Raw genomic sequence first — 19,824 nt, 5'->3', positions numbered from 1 at the left:
AATTAACTCATTTAAGTATGTATTTATTTTTAAAGTGCATAAAGCATTAAGTGTACATTTGGATGGATTTTCCCAGGCAGACAGTTCAGGAAATAGACACTTAGCGCCCCAGAATCCCCATCTCACCCCCCTCCCAATCATTAATACCTCCTTCCCAAAGGTAGCTGCTATCCTGTCTTCTCTCGTCACAGATCAGTTTTGCCTGTTTTTGAACTTCATACAATATGCATTCTTTTGTATCTGGCCTCTTCCACTCAATATTGTGTTGTGTTTTTCATCTATGTTGTCACCTGCAGCTATAGTCCATTTATTTGCATTGTTGCAAAGTATTCTATAGAATAAATGTAACAATTTATTTATTTTTCCATTCAATCGTTGATGGATATTTGAGCAGTTTATAGTTTTTTAGCTATTACAAATAATGCTGCTGTGAATATTCCTAATCATGTTTTATGGTGCTCATATGTACTCATTTCTGTTGCATCTAAGAGTGAAATTGCTACTGGATTGGAGTTCCCATTGTGGATTAGCAGTGATGAACCCGACTAGCATCCATGAGGATGCAGGTTTGATTCCTGGCCCCGGCCAGTGGGTTAAGGATACGGCATTACCGTGAGCTTCGGCGTAGATTGCAGATGTGGCTCATATCTGGCGTTGCTGAGGCTGTGGCTGTGGTGTAGGCTGGCAGCTGTGGCTCCAATTTGACCCCTAGCCTGGGAACTTTCATAGGCCACAGGAGCAGCCCTAAATAAAAAATAAAAAAATAAAAAATAAAATAAAATAAAAACAAGAAAGAAATTGCTACTGGATCATAAGTTATTTGTGTATTCAGTCCTAATAATGGCTGTCAAAGTTTTCCAAAATGGTTGTATTTGTTTGAACCTTAGGAAATTGTAGTTTTCGCAGGTTAAAGTAGTTAAATATTAGTAATTTCTATGGCTTAACTTCTAATTTACATTTCTACCAGCAATATTTAAGAGTTAAGTTGCTCCACATTCTTGTCAACATATGATATTGTCAGTGTTTTAGATTTAGCTATTCTAGTTAATATGTAATATTGCTTTTTAATTTTAATTCCATTTTCATAATGGCTAATTACTTTTTCGTATCCTTATTGGCCATTTGAATATCCTATTTTTTGAAGTTCTGTTCAAGGTTTTTTTCATTTTTAACTTTTGATTATCTTTTTCTGATTGATTGTACACATTCCTTTTACATTCTGGAAACAACTTCATTTTCAAATACATCTGTTGAAAATGTCTTCTCCCACTTACTAGTTTGCTTTTTACTCTTTGAATAGTATATTTGATGAACAAAGCTTTTTGTTTTAATACCATTCAGTTTTCTAATATTTTCCTTTTTGTTTAATGCTACCTCCACCCTAATGTTTAAGAACTCTTTGTCTACTTCAAAGTCATTAATGTATTCTGTTATCCTCTAGAGTCTTTATGATTTTAACTGTCATATTTATAACTATAATCCATTTGAAGTTAATTTTTGCATGTGAAATAGGTGATGAGATTCATAATCTTCCACATGAATATCCTGTTGACCCAGAACTATATGTGAAGGAGACAGATTTTCTTCTTATTGTACTGTGATGTTCCTTTTGTCATAAGTCAGGTGACTGGACAATTGTTAGTCTCTGTCTGGACTTTCTGTTCTATACCCTGGTTTGTTTCTCTCTTAGTACTACACTCTTGTAATTACTATAGCTTTGTTTGGTAGTGTAGCCTTCCAGTTTTGTAATTCAAGGTTGCCTTAGGTATGGTTGGCCTTCTGTGTCTCCATATAAATTTTGGAAGCAGCTTGTTATTTCTATACACACACATGTACACACATGCACGCACATACGCACACAATCTTCTGACATTTTAATCAGGCTTATAATAATTATAAACCAATTTGGGGAGAAGAGACAGTATTAAATCTTCTAAACCATGAATGTGGAATAGACTTCCATTTGCTTAGTTCCTCTTATGAAGCAGCAAATACTTTAGAGAAAAAGCAATGCAGAATGGCAGGCTCAGTTCAGTGGGTTCTCTTTCTTTCAAGGATCTTGACCCTTCAAGTCTTGGTTACTTGGTAGCTCATCCAACACCTTCAAGCAGTTTTCCCTAGGTTTTCTTGTAAGGGGGTTGTTCTGCTACAAGTTCATCCATAAAAATGGAAGTGAGTTTAAGACAGAGAGTAGAAGTAGGGTAAGGTAAGGCAGGTAAAGTAAGTAGAAGTCTGGTGTTAACAGTTGAATTCAAATCTGGGTTTTGCTACTTACTCGATTTATGATTTTAGCAAGTCTCAATTTCCTTTAAAAATATCAGGTTATAGACACAGAGTTTGGAGATGATAGGTGTATTCAGGGAACAGCTCTTCTTCTGGAAGACAGTAGAAGAGAAGTCTAACTGTGCAGGGAGAAATCCATACAATATTGGCAGTTACTCTGTGTGTTCACTATGCACCAGAAATGTGCTTTCAGACATGATTACCCTCATGTCACAGATGAATAAACTAAGGATTAAACCATAATTTGTCCCAGGTCTCCTACCTAGCACCAATCAGTGATGGACCCGGATTTCATTCCATGCAGCCTGAAGCAGAGCATCTGCTCCTAACTGGATCCTATAGCAGTGGGCAATGACGTTTAAACCTTCTTCTACATTACTGGAGAGCTTTCAGATGTCTTTAAGGATAAAATGATATATCTGATTTAGGAAGCTCACTCTGGTGATGCTTGAAGGATAAATAATCTCTCAACATAGTTATTATATTTAGATTTCTACACTAGTGACCCGTATTGTTTCAACTAAATAAAACAAAAAATAAAACTCCTGCAATTTATGAAGTCACACATTTAAAGAGACGACTACCCAACATGTTGCAAATATTATCCATTTTCTTGGTTTTATATTTCTGTCTTGAATTTCCAGATTAATAATTCCCACCAAATATAATTACTTCTTGAGAAATGGATAAATGTGATGTATGATGTCTTCTATATATATTTAGGTTCTTTCTGACCTCTTTCTCCATGTTTGAGATTGCTCCACTTCACTTATTAGATACATTTTTTTCAAGTTTATTGTTATTACTTTTTAATTGGTAAAAATAATTTCTTAGCATAGTCTCATCAATACTTCCATGCATGTCTTCTGCTGGCATGGGGGATTTAGATGCTATAGATATTTTTAATAAATTATTTTAATTTCTCTGATTGTGAAAATAGAGAACATTTTTAAGCTTATTTTCATGTTAACATCATCTTTTTGTGATTAATTCTTAATCTATTATTAGCCTTTTCTCTTTCCATGTTGTCATCTTATCCCATTTGTTCTTTTCATTAAAACCTCATCGTTGTCTGCCTTTTGGCAGAGACATTTTAGCTTTGCATATTCTAAGTAGGTGATATTATCTAGTGTTATTTCTTACATACTGAATACTGCATAAATTTATCACCTCTAAAACAACTGGGCTAATATCATTCTTATTTTTTAGACTCCTATTGTGTCAGTGTCTTAGTCAGTTCAGGCTGTTATAACAAATTACCAGAGACTGGGTGGCTTAAATAACAAATACTTACTTCTCCAGAAAGGCTGGGAAGTCCAAGATCAAGGTGCTGGCAGATCCGGTATCTGGTGAGAGCCAGCTTCCTGGTTTGCAGATGGCTGTCTTGTTGTTGTCTCCCGTCACTTGGTGGACAACAGAGAGATAGGAGGCAAGCTCTGTCCCATCTCTTTGTCTGTGGACACTAATCCCATTCATGAAGGTGGAAGCTCTCAAACTACCTCCCAATACCATCACATTGGGGGTTAAGATTTCAACAAATGAATTGAGGGCAGGAAGGGAACACAAGCATTCGGTCCATAACACTTAGGTTTGATGTTGAAATCCTCTCTTGATTTGCAATGATGATTTCACTATATGCTGCTTAATTTGGTAGCTTCTTGGGATATTTACCAGGCCTGCTAATTTAATGGATTAGTTGTCTCTGAGGTCTATTATTAAACTGATTTTTTTAAATCGGATAATAGGATTCGCAACATGATTTCATGCATTCTACAATAGTAATAATAACCATAATAGCAATAATAATAAACATGAGTGTTTATTACATGCCTGACCCTGTGCTATATAATCTGCATAATCATCTCATTTAATTCTCATATAATCAGCATCATTAACCCATTCATCATATGACAACTCCAACCCAGAGACAAGTGCAGAATGTGCTTAAAACCCAGGCCCTTATGACTTCAGAGTTTGTGCTCTGCTGTATTTAATACTAACACCATATGATCTGGGTGCCTTTCAGTAACCCTGACAATTTGGCTGAGCTCATCCTCTCTGGTCTTGACTTCATTTATGACTTTTCTGTGTGTTCTGTTTTGCCATTAAAACCTTCTAGCATTTCTGGAGTTCCCATCATGGCGCAGTGGTTAACGAATCTGACTAGGAACCATGAGGTTGTGGGTTCGATCCCTGGCCTCGCTCAGTGGGTTAAGGATCCAGCGTTGCCATCAGCTGTGGTGTAGGTCGCAGACGTGGCTCGGATCCTGCATTGTGTGGCTGTGGTGTAGGCCAGCGGCTACAGCTCTGATTAGACTCCTAGCCTGAGAACCTCCATATGCTCCGAGTTCAGCCCCAGAAAAGACAAAAAGACAAAAAAACAAAAACAAAGAAAAACCTTCTAGCATTTCTTTCAAGCATATAAAATAAAAAAGCCTAGTGGGAATTTTATGGCAAGAATTGAAATTAAAATTCAGAGTGTCAGGTCACACCATCATTTGAGCTATATTTTAAAATCCACACAATGTATTGACCTCCTCAAGTTTAGAATCACTTCTGACATTTTTCCATATATGTACTTGGCTTTCCTTTAAATGTTCCCCTATGCTGTTTGGCATGTAAGTACCTGAAGATTTAGTTAATGAGAGAGAGAGACCTGTCATTGTTTTATGGAAGCTTATGTTCCACCCTCTGGAAGAAAAGATGACAAAACCCTGAATAGCACGTGTGCCCCATTCCATAGATTTGTGTCACCAGGGAGGGCACACGCAGACCCCCAGAGAAAAAAGCAATTGCTGGAGGGCTGAATGGAAATGGCCACCTGCCACCTGGGTCTCCGTCTTCCAGGAAGAGGTCACACTGTGTCCGTGTGCATGTCTAGGTTGTCCCCTTGGTCCCATGTTGTCTGTGGCCAGCCAGAGCCTGGACTCTTGAACAGAAAATCGTCTTCTTGCCTTTGACCTTCCTCAGTGCTGAACTCTTCCTGGCTGACCATTGGGCTCCTATTATTGCTAAATTTCATCTTCTTGGTAGGTCAATCATTCTGCCCTTTCAACATGATTATGAGTTTCTATAATCCGATATTCTTGCTTTTGTTTCATCTTCAAAACTGTAAAATATATTTTCAACGTCTTCACAGAGATCTTACTTACAGTATTCAATAGATCCAAAGATGGAGTTTAGAAGCATAGAAAAGTCCTTCCTGAAGGAATAATTAACAAATTTTGGTTACATTTGTGCTTTAAAAAAAAAAAAAACTAGCAAGAATATGTTGATTTCCTATGCCAGAGACCCTCTGGTATAACTCTTCAGCTCTTTTAAGGTGACCATTAAGCAATATTCAGGCATTTCTGGGTCTTCTGGACACTGGACCACCCACAAGAACCAAAATTGTGCCCATTTTTTAATACATCCTTTATCCTTCTGACACAGCATAGCTAGAAATAGCCTTTGTATTTTTTTCCTTCAGTTTTGCAATTCTCAAATGAAAGAGGGTTTTGTTTGCCATGACACATTCTTCTAAAACTCTATCATTCTCCTGTTTTCAGCTTCATTTTAGAACCTTTTATAATGTGTATTCATCAGAGAGACCATACTGATTTTTTAAAATTTCTATAAGAAGAATGTAGGCGAAAAGGATCGCTATCCACCACTGACCTTTAGCCTTTGCTTCTTGGGTCCTCTTTTCTAAACTTTCTCCCTCTCTCTCTCTCTCTTTCTCTCCCCCCCCCCCCCCCGCCCCGCTCCTCCCTAACTCTGCTTGAACCATTATTACCACCATCATTCCTGGTACTTCTGGCTAGGACAAAGGCATTTTTCTTAACCTTAATTTAAGAGCGACACTAGGCTTCTCTCAACTCCTTTAATTTACCTAGCTCCTTCCTCCCTCAGGTCCTTTGCACGTGCTGTCTCTCTGTCCAGAACACTCTCTGTCCTCTGTCGCAACCCCAACACACATTTCCCCACTGCAGCCTGATTCTTCATTTGGCTCCTCTCTCGTCCTTCAGGTCTCTGCTTTTATGTTCCTTCCTCAGAGGGTCATTTCTGGCCAGAACTACCTTCCCTCAATCTAATCTTCTCCCACTCTCAATCATCATATCACGCCACCCTTTTCCTTCGTACCTTCTATCACATTTCCAGTTATAAACATCTTCATGTTTATTTCATGCCTAGCTCTCCCACTTCGCCTCTAAAGCCTCACAAAGGCAGAGGCTTGCTTGCCATTGGAACTTCACTCCCAGCCCAAGGCATTAAATGGCCCGCAATCACTATTTAACCAGTGAATGAAGGAGCAAATGCTGCACATTCTAGGAACGTTTTCCGAGAAGACAGAAGAAAACAACCAACTTGAAAATTCAGTACCTGAAGAGTTAGAGAATTCTGTATCTTAATTTTACTGACTCTCAAGCCTAATCAGCTTGTCCAGCTTGTCACATAGAGGAAACTAGTGCTAGGGTGACTGACCATCCTCGTTTGCTCAGGGCTGTCTTGTCTATAGCACAAGTCCCTCATGCTAGGGAACCTTACAGTTCTAACACTCTAGGATGGCCGGTTCTCAACCTAGCACCATACTTTTCTTAATCCCACCTGGAATAAGCGAATAACAAATTCTCTGACCTCTGAATATTTTCTTTCAGCAATAAGATTGGTTCATTTTTGTGCACTCTCTAGGTGTGCAAACATCTTCTCTTCCCGTTAAATACGAAGACACATCTTAGCTAGAAACAAAACCTGGGGCTGGGCTCTTATCCTGCTTGGTGTATTAAACTCGGGGACTATAAATTTTGCTTTTGCCTCGAGTGGCTGTTGCTAAATATGGTACTATTTTTTTATGTTGAGCTGTACAGTATAACATTTTTCTTCCTCCATATGTTGTTAAGATCTTTCCTTTACACATGGACTTTAAGAATTTCTGGGCAGTAATTATCTGGGTGCACCCTTATTTGCGTTTCTCTTTGCAGGCAGTATTGTTTCTATGATAATTCTTTGGGAACAATATTGTGAGAATTTTTCTTTGTTTTCTTCCTCTTCTCCTCCCACTTTCTTTTTCACTTCCTTCAGATTTACCTGTGCTTCGCAGAACATTCCCCTTCAGCCAGTCCACAATGCCCTCTCTTGTCATAAAGCCGTATTTATGGAATTTCTTAGGTCTAGTTGCCTTTACCCTCTCTTCTGAAAATCTATTTTCTATTTCTTCCCATTGGCTGCTAATGATTTCCAGTCTGTTGGTTATTATTTTAATGTCCTTTTTATAATTCTTTGAAGCTTGTGATTATAAAGAGGCGTTAACTCAAAATTTTCTTGTTCCTATATTTCTAAGGAATGTGTTATGAACCATTTCTTTTCTCTGTCCTTCCTGTCTCTTCCATTGTATTCCACCTTATAACAGTAATTATTAATAGTACTATTCAAAGCTATCTTCTTTCATTTAAGTTGCCTTTTTTCATTCCTGAATTAATTTATTAACTAGTCTTCTATTTCTTTCTTTAGGGGTTTGCCTGCCTTGTAATTCATCAGCCTTCATGAGTCATCTTCTGCTTTGAGTTTTAATAGACTTCTGTTTTTATAGAGGAGGAACCGCAAAAATTTGATTGCAAAGGCTTTTAATTCATTCTGATCTTATCTTTCCTCTCCTATTCACTGTTGGTTACTGAGACGGAGTTTATGGTAACACCGTCCACCAGGTACAGTCTCCTCTGGATTTTAGACATGGAAATTCAGGAGCAGGCTCACCTTTGTGAATCCAGACTGATAAAATGCTATGATGTGATATGATACAGAGGCTATCCAGGCTTAGCAGAAAAAATATATGTGGGTAGTTATCTGAAAATCAGTAAATAGGAGCTGTGTGTGATAAGTGCAAAAGAGAAGCACTTGGCTACCAGAAAGAGTGTTTCCAGCTCATGAATAATCACATCAATAGGAAAATATTAGTAACCCGAAGAACCTGCAAATACAACAGACTCAGAGGTTTGGTGGGGCCTCATGATTCCTCCTTAAAACATGCCAAACACTATTTTCATTGACTTCAAGAAACAGATACATGTTTAGGAAACCTTCGATAATGGGCAGTTTATTGGGAGGATGTGGTAGCAACTCTGAGACGATGCTTGCCTAGTCTGTCAGCCAGTCTGTCTGTCTGTTTGTCTGTCTCTCTTTCTCCAAGGGTTCCTGCTTTCTCTTGGTCTTTCCTGTTCAACTGCCCTAAGCAGAGATAGTTTTATGGGGCCATACAATTGGCATCCAGCAGGAGTTTCTCTGTTAGGCAGCCTTTAACTCCAGCTGGTCCAATCCAAACAGCAGAATTTGTTCTGCTTAAAGCATGAAGCTTTTATAAACCATAAAAAAAAAAAAAGTTGCCAAGAGGCTACTTTACTTGGAAGGGAACTACATAACTGGCACCTTGGAGACTGTGTAAAGAAAAAAGTAAGGGTATGAACAGCTGATAAAACAAACAGACTTGAAGTTCTGGCTGAGTTAGAAAGGAGGTAGAAGAGACTTTCTGGATTTTTCCTGTGATATTTACTGCTATCTTTTGCCTCCATGACTTTTGCTTTGATGCATGAGGTTGAATTAAAAAGTCAACTTTTGAACTTTTTTCCCTTACAAAAATGGCTTTTCACTAGCTTTCATTTAATATCACTTGAAATACCATTGGCTTCTTTTGCCAATTTTTGTATCCAAATCCTGCCTATCCTTTAAGACCCAGTCCAAATGTCAATTCACCATGAATCCCTTCTTGAGTCTTCCAGCCAAAAGGAACCATGCTACTCTCTGTAAGTCTCTGAACATGACCTTGATCACCATCCTCATTGTACTGAAGGTGTTTCCTACGCAACTGATCTCAACTTCTAACCATAAACTTTATCTTTGAGCCCACCTCCCCTTTTCCCCAACATCAACTGGCACCCCATCTAGCACAGAGTAGGGGTATGTGGCAGGCAGAATAATGATCCACGGGTTACCTTACTTGGTAAAAGGGAATTGAGGTTTCAAATGCAATTAAGGTTACTAATCAGCTGACCTTGCGATAGATATGCAGGTGGGCCCAATTTAACCTCATGCATCCTTAAAAATGGAAGAAGAGCCAGAAGAGATGATCACAGTCATACAATGTGAGGAGGCCTCAACCTGCCATGACTGGCTTTGAAAAGCCTTGGAGGAAAGGGCTAGAAATTGGAAAAGGCATGGAAACAGATTCTTTCTCCTTTGAGAGTCCAGAAAGAGCAGAGCTCTGCCAACACCTTGATCTTAATCCAGTGGGACCCATGTCTGACTTCTGACCTAGAGAACCATTAGATAATAAATTTTTATTACTCTAAGCCACAGTTGTGGTAATTTGTTACAAGAACCATAAAAAACAAATATGAAGCTCAATAAATATTTAATTAGCCAATAGTAGTGATTTTTAAACATTATTTCTAAACAAGATTTAAATCAATTCAAATTTTACAGGATCTCACATTTAGAAGATTTTTCTTTCTAGAGGTAATAGGAATATAAATCTTTATTTTCATTAAAACACACATCAAAATTATATTTTTAGGAGTTCCCATTGTGGCTCAGTGGTTAGCGAATCCGACTAGGAGCCATGAGGTTGCGGGTTCGATCCCTCGCCTTGCTCAGTGGGTTAAAGATCCGGCGTTGCCTTGAGCTGTGGTGTAGGTTGCAGACGCAGCTCGGATCCCGCGTGGCTGTGGCTCTGGCGTAGGCCGGTGACTACAGCTCCGATTCAACCCCTAGCCTGGGAACCTCCATATGCCGCAGGAGCGGCCCAAGAAATGGCAAAAAGACAAAACAAACAAACAAACTAACAAAAATTATATTTTTAAATGTTTGAGAAAGGGGAAAAATCATTCATAACCTCATTCAGATTCAACTGCTTTCATTTTTTCTTCTTTTCCATCGCTGATCATAGGCACATACAGTTTTACACTGAAATAATAGCAGCCATAGCAGAAACGTATTATTTTACATTTAATATTGTATAGTAAATGTTTTTATTAGTTCTGTGTGGTCCTCATAATTGTCCTTATCACTGTTACCTTATATTTTAAGTTGGGATATCAGAATTTACTTCCGTTCCTTTTCAGTGATCATTGGGTTATTTCACATATTTTTTCTTTATACTTAGAGAAAATGCTAGAATTAATTTTTGTGCTCATTTGGCCTTTTTTTTTTTTTTTCTGTTAAGCTGTCTTCAGATTTCCATAATTGAGGTAACTGAGAGAAGGGTCAGAGTGGTGGTTATGCCTCTTGGTAGCTCTTCCTGGGGTGATTCCAGGAAGGCTGTAGAGACACCAGTTTCACAGCCATCTTTATCAGCATTTGGTGTTTATCGTAGTTGGTTGGTTGGTTGGTTATTTATTTATTTATTTATTGCATGTAGTTGTTTATATTGTACTTCTTTGATCCCTAGTCAGAATTAACTTTTATCCATTTGTTATTATTGAGCAAAATATGCTTACAGCCTTTTTTCATTTACCTGTTAGAGACTTGTTATAAATAACATTTAAAACACTCTTTAGAAAATACGATTCATAACTTTATGTCAGATTCATATACATAAGCTCTGTCATCTAGTCTGCTTTTTAATTTTAGCCACAGAGATTTAGACTTGTTTGCCTGAATGATTTGGGGGGGAAACTCAACCAAACCAAAGCATCAATAACAAAATGAAACAACTTATAGGTTATCTAAACTCTATGTAATAGACTAGGTAACTAAGAATAAATTGAAAAATTTGAAGTGTTGTATAAATAACCTATTATGGTGACTTAATTTTAATCTAATAAATTACTATATAACATATTAATAGCAATTTATTATCTGTGGCAAATTATCTATGTCATTTATTTTTCCTTTATCTCCTGACAAAACTAATTTGAAAATGACCAAAAACCTTAAAATTCAATCAATTCTCTAATCACCTGTGATGGAACATGATTAAGGATAATATGAGAATATATATATATATATATATATATGTAGAACTGGGTCACTTTGCTGTGCAGCAGAAATTGACAGAATGTTGTAAATCAACTATAATAAAAATTTTAAGTAGAACAAAAATAACAACAAAATTAAATCAATTCAAGGAAAATCAACCTCTACTTCTTTCTTAGCTTTTTTTTCTCATTATAAAATATTTCTTGGGAGTTCCCACTGTGGTACAGTGGGTTAAGGATCCAACTGTAGCAGCTTTGGTTGCTGAGGAGGTGCAAGTTCATTACCTAACCTGGAAACTTCTATATGCCACAGACAAGACCAAAAAAAATAGTTTTTTATTTTATGAAAATTTAAAGTTACAGAAAAGAATTTAAAAATTAATACATTTTAATTCTGATCTCACCACCCAGAAATAATTCCTGTTACACTTTCAGTCTTTTTGCCAAGTGCGGAACTATATAAGAAATATTAACAAATATTTTTGATTATACCATTTTGCATCAAACCATTTTATCACCCAGTATTTTTAAATGAGCATTTTCCCATTTCATTAAATACTTTTGAACCAACTGTATAATTGAAAAACATAAGTTATGTGGGCTAATTGGGCTTTACCTTAAAATCATTTAGAACTCCTGAAGGAAGACTTCTCATTCCTTAATGGAAGGGTGAGTCCAGTTTTTCTGCCCCTGATTCTTAGATCAAGTTTGTGGAGCCTCCCAGGAGCAGCTGACAACAGGTTGTGGAGAACCAGAGCTCTCCCTGTGGCTCCTCTATGTCACGCACCCCCATCCACCTTCTAAACGTCCACGCACATTGTGTTCCAAGGCACTACTTATTTTTAGGAGATGTTTTCCTCTTGTTTCTGCAGCTATTTTAAATCACAAGTATTGGGCACTCCATCCCAAGGAAACCCTGGCAGAGACAAAGGTGTAAAGAAGGAAAAGACAAGGCACTTATCAGAACCATCTTAGGCACCCTGTTTATGGAAAGAGGACTTATCCACTTCACATTTATGACTGTGCTGTGACAAAAAAAAAGCAAAGGAGGCAAGGCCAGGCAAACTTGGTTTGAGTACCCACACCGCCACTTAATTGCCAGCTGAGTGACCTGGGGAAAATCCTTTAGCTGAACTTTAATCTTGTCTGTATAAAAATAAATATACCACTAAATTATAAGGGTTAAATATTTATGGAAAATTACTTTGTAAATTATAATGACCACTTTTGTACCTTGAGAAGAGAAACACAATGAACTTCTAGGGCATTCTTCTGCTGCTGCTATTTTCTATTCATTATACTTTCACAAATTATCAGAAACAAAATTAATATATATTTGGGAGTTCCCGTCGTGGCGCAGTGGTTAACGAATCCGACTAGGAACCATGAGGTTGCGGGTTCGGTCCCTGCCCTTGCTCAGTGGGTTAACGATCCGGCGTTGCCGTGAGCTGTGGTGTAGGCTGCAGACGCGGCTCGGATCCTGCGTTGCTGTGCCTCTGGCGTAGGCTGGTGGCTACAGCTCCGATTCAACCCCTAGCCTGGGAACCTCCATATGCCACGGGAGCGGCCCAAGAAATAGCAACAACAACAACAACAAAAGACAAAAAGACAAAAAAAAAATATATATATATATATATGTGTACGTGTGTGTGTTCAGATATATATATCTGAAACTCCACAAAAGAGATTAACTAACTAATTCAGAAGGAATTGAGTTTTGAGGAAAGCTATGTTAAGCACTGTTATAGATCCCCCAATACCAGTGGCCAACCCAATAAATATTTTGTCACTTGTGGGAACAGCCAACACAGGGTTGCTGGTTGATAGGCAAGTCTTCCAGGGACCCAAGCTCCTTCCATATTGTGGCTCTATCCTTGCCTCCTGCATACAGCCAGCAGATGAGGAAAACAAAAGAAGAAGGCACGCATCTACTTCTTTACCCACATGGCCAGAAAGTGACATCCACCAATTCCACTCACATTACTTTGGCAGGAATCCATTTTGTAGCACTTTTCACCATAAAAAAGCTGAGAAATGCAGCCTGGGTTTGGTGAACAGCTGTCCAGCCTGTGAAATAAATTAATATAACTGATAGAAGGAGTCAAATTCAATAGTAGATGCTAAGATGAAGCCTTACCTATAGTTCTGAGCTAAAAGTGAATGATATGGTTTTCTTTGTGATCTCATAGTCTTGTTTACATCATACTCTTATACTCTTAGAAGCTTATGGTCTTATAGAATATTCTTTTGTATTTGAAGTATATTTGATTTACAATATTATATTAAAAATGTATATCATAGTGATTCAGCTATTTTTTTCTCATTATATTCCATTATAGGTTATTACAAGATATTGAATATAAGTTCCTAGACTATATGTAAATCTTCATTGCTTATCTATTTTATACATATAGTAGTTTTGTATCTGTGGGTCCCATACTCTTAATTTGTCCCTCCCTACCTCACCCCTTTGGTAAACATAAGTTTCTTTTCTATGTCTGTCAATCTATTTATATTTTGCATGTAGATTCATTTGTATTATTTTTTTTAGATTCCACTTATACTTGTGGAATATTTGTCTTTATTTTTCTGACTTACTTCACTAAGTATAATATTCTCTGGGTTCATCCATGTTATTGCAAATGTCAATATTTCATTCTTTTTTATTATCATTATTTTTTAATAGTTATTTCCCCAATACAATTTTTTTTTCTACTGTACCGCATGGTGACCCAGTTACACATACATGTACACATTCTATTTTTGCACATTATCATGTTCCATCATAAGTGACTAGACATAGTTCCCAGTGTTACACAGCAGGAGCCCATTGCTAATCCATTCCAAAGGCAATAGAATGTATCTGTTAACCCTAAGCTCCCCAACCACCCTACCCCCTCCCCCTCCCCCTTGGCAACCACAAGTCTCTTCTGCAAGTCCATGATTTTCTTTTCTGTGGAAAGGTTTGTTTGTGCCTTATATTAGGTTCCAGATATAAGTGATATCATATGCTATTTGTCTTTCTCTTTCTGACTTATTTCACTCAGTATGAGAGTCTCTTGAAATAATGCAAATGGCATTATTTCATTCTTTTTTATGGCTGAGTAGTATTCCATTGTGTATATATACCACTTCTTCCTAATCCAATCATCTGTCAAAAGACATGTTTCCATGTCTTGGTTATTGTGAATAGATCTGCAATGAACACATGGGTGCATGTATCTTTTTTAAGGAAAGTTTTGTCCAGATATATGCCCAAGAGTGGGATGGCTGTGTCATATGGTAGTTCAATGTATAGATTTCTAAGATATCTCCATACTGTTCTCCATAGTGGTTGTAGCAGCTTACATTCCCGCCAACAGTGCAAGAGGGTTCCCTTTTCTCCACACCCCCTCCAGCATTTGTTATTTGTGGACTTATTAATGATGGCCATTCCGATTGGTGTGAGGTGGTATCTCATGGTAGTTTTGATTTGCATTTCTCTAATAATCAGGGCTGTTGAGCATTTTTTCATGTGCTTGTTGGCCATCTGTGCATCTCCTTGGAAAAATGTCTATTCAGGTATTTTGCCCATTTTTCAATTGGGTTGTTGGCTTTTTTGCTGTTGAGATAAGCTGCTTATATATTCTAGAGATTAAGCCCTTGTCAGTTGTATCGTTTGAAACTATTTTCTCCCATTCCGTAAGTTGTCTTTTTGTTTTCTTTTTGGTTTCCTTTGCTGTGAAAAAGCTTGCCAGTTTGATTAGGTCCCATTGGTTTCTTTTTGTTCTTATTTCTGTTGCTTTGGGAGACTGACCTGAGAAAATATTCATAAGGAGTTCTCGTAGTGGCTCAGTGGTTAATGAGTCTAACTAGGAACCATGAGGTCGCAGGTTCAATCCCTGGCCTTGCTCAGTGGGTTAAGGATCCGGCATTGCCATGAGCTGAGGTGTAGGTTGCAGACGCGCCTCGAATCCTGCATTGCTGTGACTCTGGTGTAGGCTGGAAGCTACAATTCCAATTCGACCCCTAGCCTGGGAACCTCCATATGCTGTGAGAGTGGCCCAAGAAATGGCAAAAAGACTATACATATATATATATATATATATATATATATATATTCATAAGGTTGATGTCGGAGAATGTTTTGCCTGTGTTCTCTTCCAGGAGTTTGATGTCTTGTCTTATATTTAAGTCTTTAAGCCATTTTGAGTTTATTTTAATATTTCATTCATTTTTATGGCTGAGTAATATTCTATTAAATACACACACACACACACATACACACACACCCCATATCTTCTTAAGCCAATTGTCTGTTGATGGGCAGTTGAGTTGTTTCCATGTCTTGGCTATTGTAAACAGTGCTGCTATAAACATTGGGGTGCATGTGTCTTTTCAAATTAAAGTTTTTATTTTTTCCAGATATATGCCCAGGAGTGAGATTCCTGGATTATATGGCAGCTCCATTTTTAGGTTTTTAGTGAACATCCTATACTATTTTCCATAGTGACTGTACCAATTTATGTTCCTACCAATGATGTAGGAGGATTCCCTTTTTTCCATGTCCTTTCTAGTGTTTCTTATTTCTAGACCTCATAGCATACTATGGTCTTATTCGTGAGTGTCACAGAGGAAAACTACGTTTGCTTGTGCATTTATTTGTTGATTCTTCATTCACTCAAAAAAAAAATATTAGGCAAGCACATACTATGAAAAAGTAATCTGTACCCATGAAAACTGGCACACCAGAGGCCCGAATTCTCCCTGTGTTCTGTAAGCTTCAAGAGAAGGGCTGTTATGCCCCAGTGCCTCTGTTCTATTCTAATACAGAAAGATTCCTAAGAGAGGCCTCTGCCTCCAATAGCTGTGTGGCTTTAGGAAAGTAATCTAGCCCCTCTGGACTCCTGCCTTCTTATCTATAAGATGGGGATAAGGGAGTGCCTGTAAAGCTCTTAGCAGAGTGCCTGGAACATAGCGAGGGACCCCACATGTATTGGTGACCATCATCACCATGCTTTCCTCAGTCCATCCCACACCACTGACCTATAATAACTCCTGCTTGAATGTACAGTTCAGGGAATTGGGCAAAGAATATATTACTCAAATAAATAACTTTTCCTGAGTGCACTAGCTGTGAAATCTGCCAGTGAGGATGTGCGAAGTGTGATTATTTCGATGATGGGAAATTGGAAAGAGAATGTTCTAAATCATGGCTTGCCAATACTTTTCATAGACAAATATAATATTAATAGATATCATTTATTAAATACCCACTTCTGTGAAACATGCTAAACTTGGTTTTTGATATATTCATGTTGATCTAATTCCGACAATAACCCCGTGAAGTAGGTGTTATTATCATCTATTTTATAGAATGAACAGCAATAACAATGATGATGATCAGTTCAGAGGGGCTTGTAATTTGCCCAAAGTCACACAGCTGGTAAATAGCAGAGTCAGGATTTGAGCCCAGGTCTGTCCAGCTCCAGATCTATTCTCTGCCCAAGGGGCACATGGGTTCCCTGGTTCCCTTAATGGGGCTCTTTCTTGAACCTGGTGGGAAAGAACACATTATTCACAGGACACGTCACTGTTTTTAAATTCCATGCTATCTTAGAATCCTCATATCACCCTGTTAAATAAGCAAGGCAGGGATTACCATCCATATTGTACGATGAGGAGAAACTAAGACCTGGGGAAGCTTCTCTGTATTGTGTGAGGGAGTAACTATCAATAATAGCATGTATTTTCTCAATACAGGCTACCTGCATGTCTGGCATAATGAGAAATACTTTGTATACATTTCTCATTGAGTGCCCTTAAAACTTCCAGAAATGAATGCCTTTATTAGCCTCACTTTGCACATGCAGGACCTGGCACTTAAATATTAGAATCTTGTGCCAACCAACTAGCATGCAATGAAAAAGATAAAATTTAAATGTGTTTCAAACCTAAAGGGACTGAGAAATTATATCTCCCATGCCCCTTGTCTAGAAAAACAAACAAAACCATTCATTCATTCAGTAGTTATTTCCTGAATATCTATTCTGTGACATATGACAGCACCCAAGCAAACAATGGCCCTGATCTGCTGTGGCGACAGCTTAGTAGGAAAAGACAAGATAATAAAACAAGGAAATAAATTAGTAAATAATATACTTTCTGATAGGAATGGATCTATGGAGCACATAGAACAGGTTAAAGGGGTAGAGGATGACAGAGGGTGTCAAGTTTAGGTAAGGTGATGGTGCTATTTGGCTAGGTATTCAGTATCCAGCCATGCAAACCCCTTCAGGAAGACATCCCAGCTCAAGGAAGCAGTGAGTGTATTGGCTGTGAGCTGTGACAAAGCTTAACATGTTTGGGGTAAGAAAGCTGGAGTGGCCATAGATGATAGTAAGCAACAGAATAACACCACAGATGAGAACAAGGAGAGTAAGAATCAGAATTCAAAAAGATATGTGCACTGCTGTGTTCATTGCAGTGCTGTTCATGAGAGTCAAGACATGGAAACAACCCAAATGTTCATTTACAGATGACTGGATTAAGAAGATGTGGTATGTATATACAATGGAATACTATTCAGCCATAAAAAGGAGAAATAATGCCATTTGCAGCAACATGGACGGAACTAGAGATTCTCATACTAAGTGAAATAAGTCAGAAAGAGAAAGACAAACACCATATGATATCACTTACTTGTGGAGTCTAAAATATGGCATAAATGATCTACCTACAAAGCAGAAACAGATCATGGACATGGAGGGAAAACTTGTGTTTGCCAGGGGTAAGGGAGAGAGAGAAGAATAGGTGGGGAGTTTGGGGTTGGTAGTTGCAGACTGTTACATTTAGAATGGATAGGTGATGGGGTCCTGATATGCAGCACAAGGAACTGTCTGGTCTCTTGAGTCAGAACATGATGGAAAATGAAAGAAAAAAAAGAATATGTTTATGTGGGTGGCTGGGTCATTTTGCTGTATAGAAGAAATTGAAGGAACATTGAAAATCAACTATAATTTAAAATTTTTTAAATAAATACAAATGATAAAGATTTTTTAAAAAGAATCATAGGAAAGGGTAGCCAGTTGTTACTCAGGAATGGAGATGCAAACGTTAACATTTGATTAATAAATCAAATCCAGGAGCATATATTAAAAATATGTTTTGTCCAAAAAGAGTGTATCCAGGGAGTTCTCTTATGGTGTAACAGGTTAAGGATCCATATTCAGTGGCTGAAGTACTTCCTGTGCAGGTTTGATCCCTGGTTGAGGAACTTCCATATGCCCAGGGAAAAAAACAAAAAACAAAATCAGACAAACAAACCAGAAACAAAAAGAGCTTATCCAAGGGGAAAAGGGCAATTCATTACTAGAGAAAGTCCTCCTACAATTACTTCACAGAGATGCAGTAATATTAATTACCTCAATAAATACAGGAGGCATTCAGAATTAATTTTTTTTAAATCTCAGTAAATCAGAAATGGAATGTAATAACTTCTCAACATAAAAAAAGGATATCTGGAGTTCTTGTCATGGCTCAGTGGTTAACGAATCCGACTAGGAACCATGAGGTTGTGGGTTCGATCCCTGGCCTTGCTCAGTGGGTTGAGGTTCTGGCGTTACCATGAGCTGTGGTGTAGGTTGCAGACGCGGCTCGGATCCTGCGTTGCTGTGTCTCTGGTGTAGGCCAGCAGCTACAGCTCCGATTAGAGCTGGGAACCTCCATCTGCTGCAGGAGCCTGGGAACCTCCATGAGCTGTAGGAGTGGCCCAAGAAATGGCAAAAAGACAAAAAGACAAAAAAAAAAAAAAAAAAAAAAGCTATCCAGGGAGTTCTCTTGTGGAGCAGAGGGCTAAGGATTTGGCATTGTCGCTGCAGTGGCTCGGGTTGCTGCTGTGGCACATGTTCCATCCCTGGCCTGGAAAATTCCACATGCGGCCAAAGGAAAAAAAAAAGGATTCTCCATTGGAAATCATCAACAGTGAAGTTCTTAATGGTGAAATCTCAGAAGCATTCCCACCAAAGATTAAGGCAAAACAGAAATGGTAGCTGTCATTTATACTAGGCATTATTGCCCTGGAGGTCAAAAGACAAGGAAAAGAAAGACTTGAAGCTTGGAAAGGAAAAAAAGAAAAAATTTTTACTTTTTGAAGATAATATGATTGCCCACCTAAAAAAAACCCAAGGGAATCAACTGAAAATTATTAGAACTAATAAGAAAATTCAAAACTATGAATAGGCATTCATATACTTAATCCAATAACTTTCCTGTATATTAGTATTAATTAAAGAGTAAGGTTAAAAGGATTCAACTTATAAGAAAAAAAATCCCTAGAAAACAAATATAATTTTAAATGTGCAATATCTATTTGAAAATAAAATGAGACATGAAAACCTTTTAAATATCTGAAGTGACAAAGCTGGTTGGGAAGACTTAGTATTGAAAATACACTGATCCATCCCATATTTATCCATCAATGAAATTCTACTCTAAATTCAAAAGGATTTTTTATTCAGGTCTTATCCCCCCAGATGTCAAAATACACTGTAAGCTATAGTAATTTAAATGGTTTAGTACTGGTGTGGGTATTGACAAATAGATCAATGAAGCA

The 19,824-nt window shown here is 37.8% G+C and overlaps 1 protein-coding gene and 1 long non-coding RNA gene across 40 annotated transcripts in view; one reads left to right on the top strand and one right to left on the bottom strand.

The window, feature by feature from the left end:
* ALG2 (ALG2 alpha-1,3/1,6-mannosyltransferase) overlaps positions 1-19,824 on the top strand; it is a 588,615-nt gene that overhangs the window by 478,991 nt on the left and 89,800 nt on the right. The window lies entirely within an intron of this gene.
* On the bottom strand, positions 1,852-12,057 carry LOC146407112 (uncharacterized). The gene is made up of 3 exons (XR_014824892.1): positions 11,848-12,057; positions 3,578-5,485; positions 1,852-2,402 (listed from the first exon to the last, which is right to left on the bottom strand). It is a non-coding gene; the product is annotated as an uncharacterized LOC146407112 (long non-coding RNA).

Source organism: Sus scrofa, chromosome 1 (genome assembly GCF_054392235.1).
Source record: "Sus scrofa isolate SSC_HxYL_T2T_F1_AM1 chromosome 1, Sscrofa_HxYL_maternal_Yorkshire_Landrace_v2.0, whole genome shotgun sequence".
Taxonomy (NCBI): Eukaryota; Metazoa; Chordata; class Mammalia; order Artiodactyla; family Suidae; genus Sus; species Sus scrofa.
Note: the sequence above shows the minus strand (reverse complement) of the source record. Positions and strands in the feature narration are given on the sequence as shown.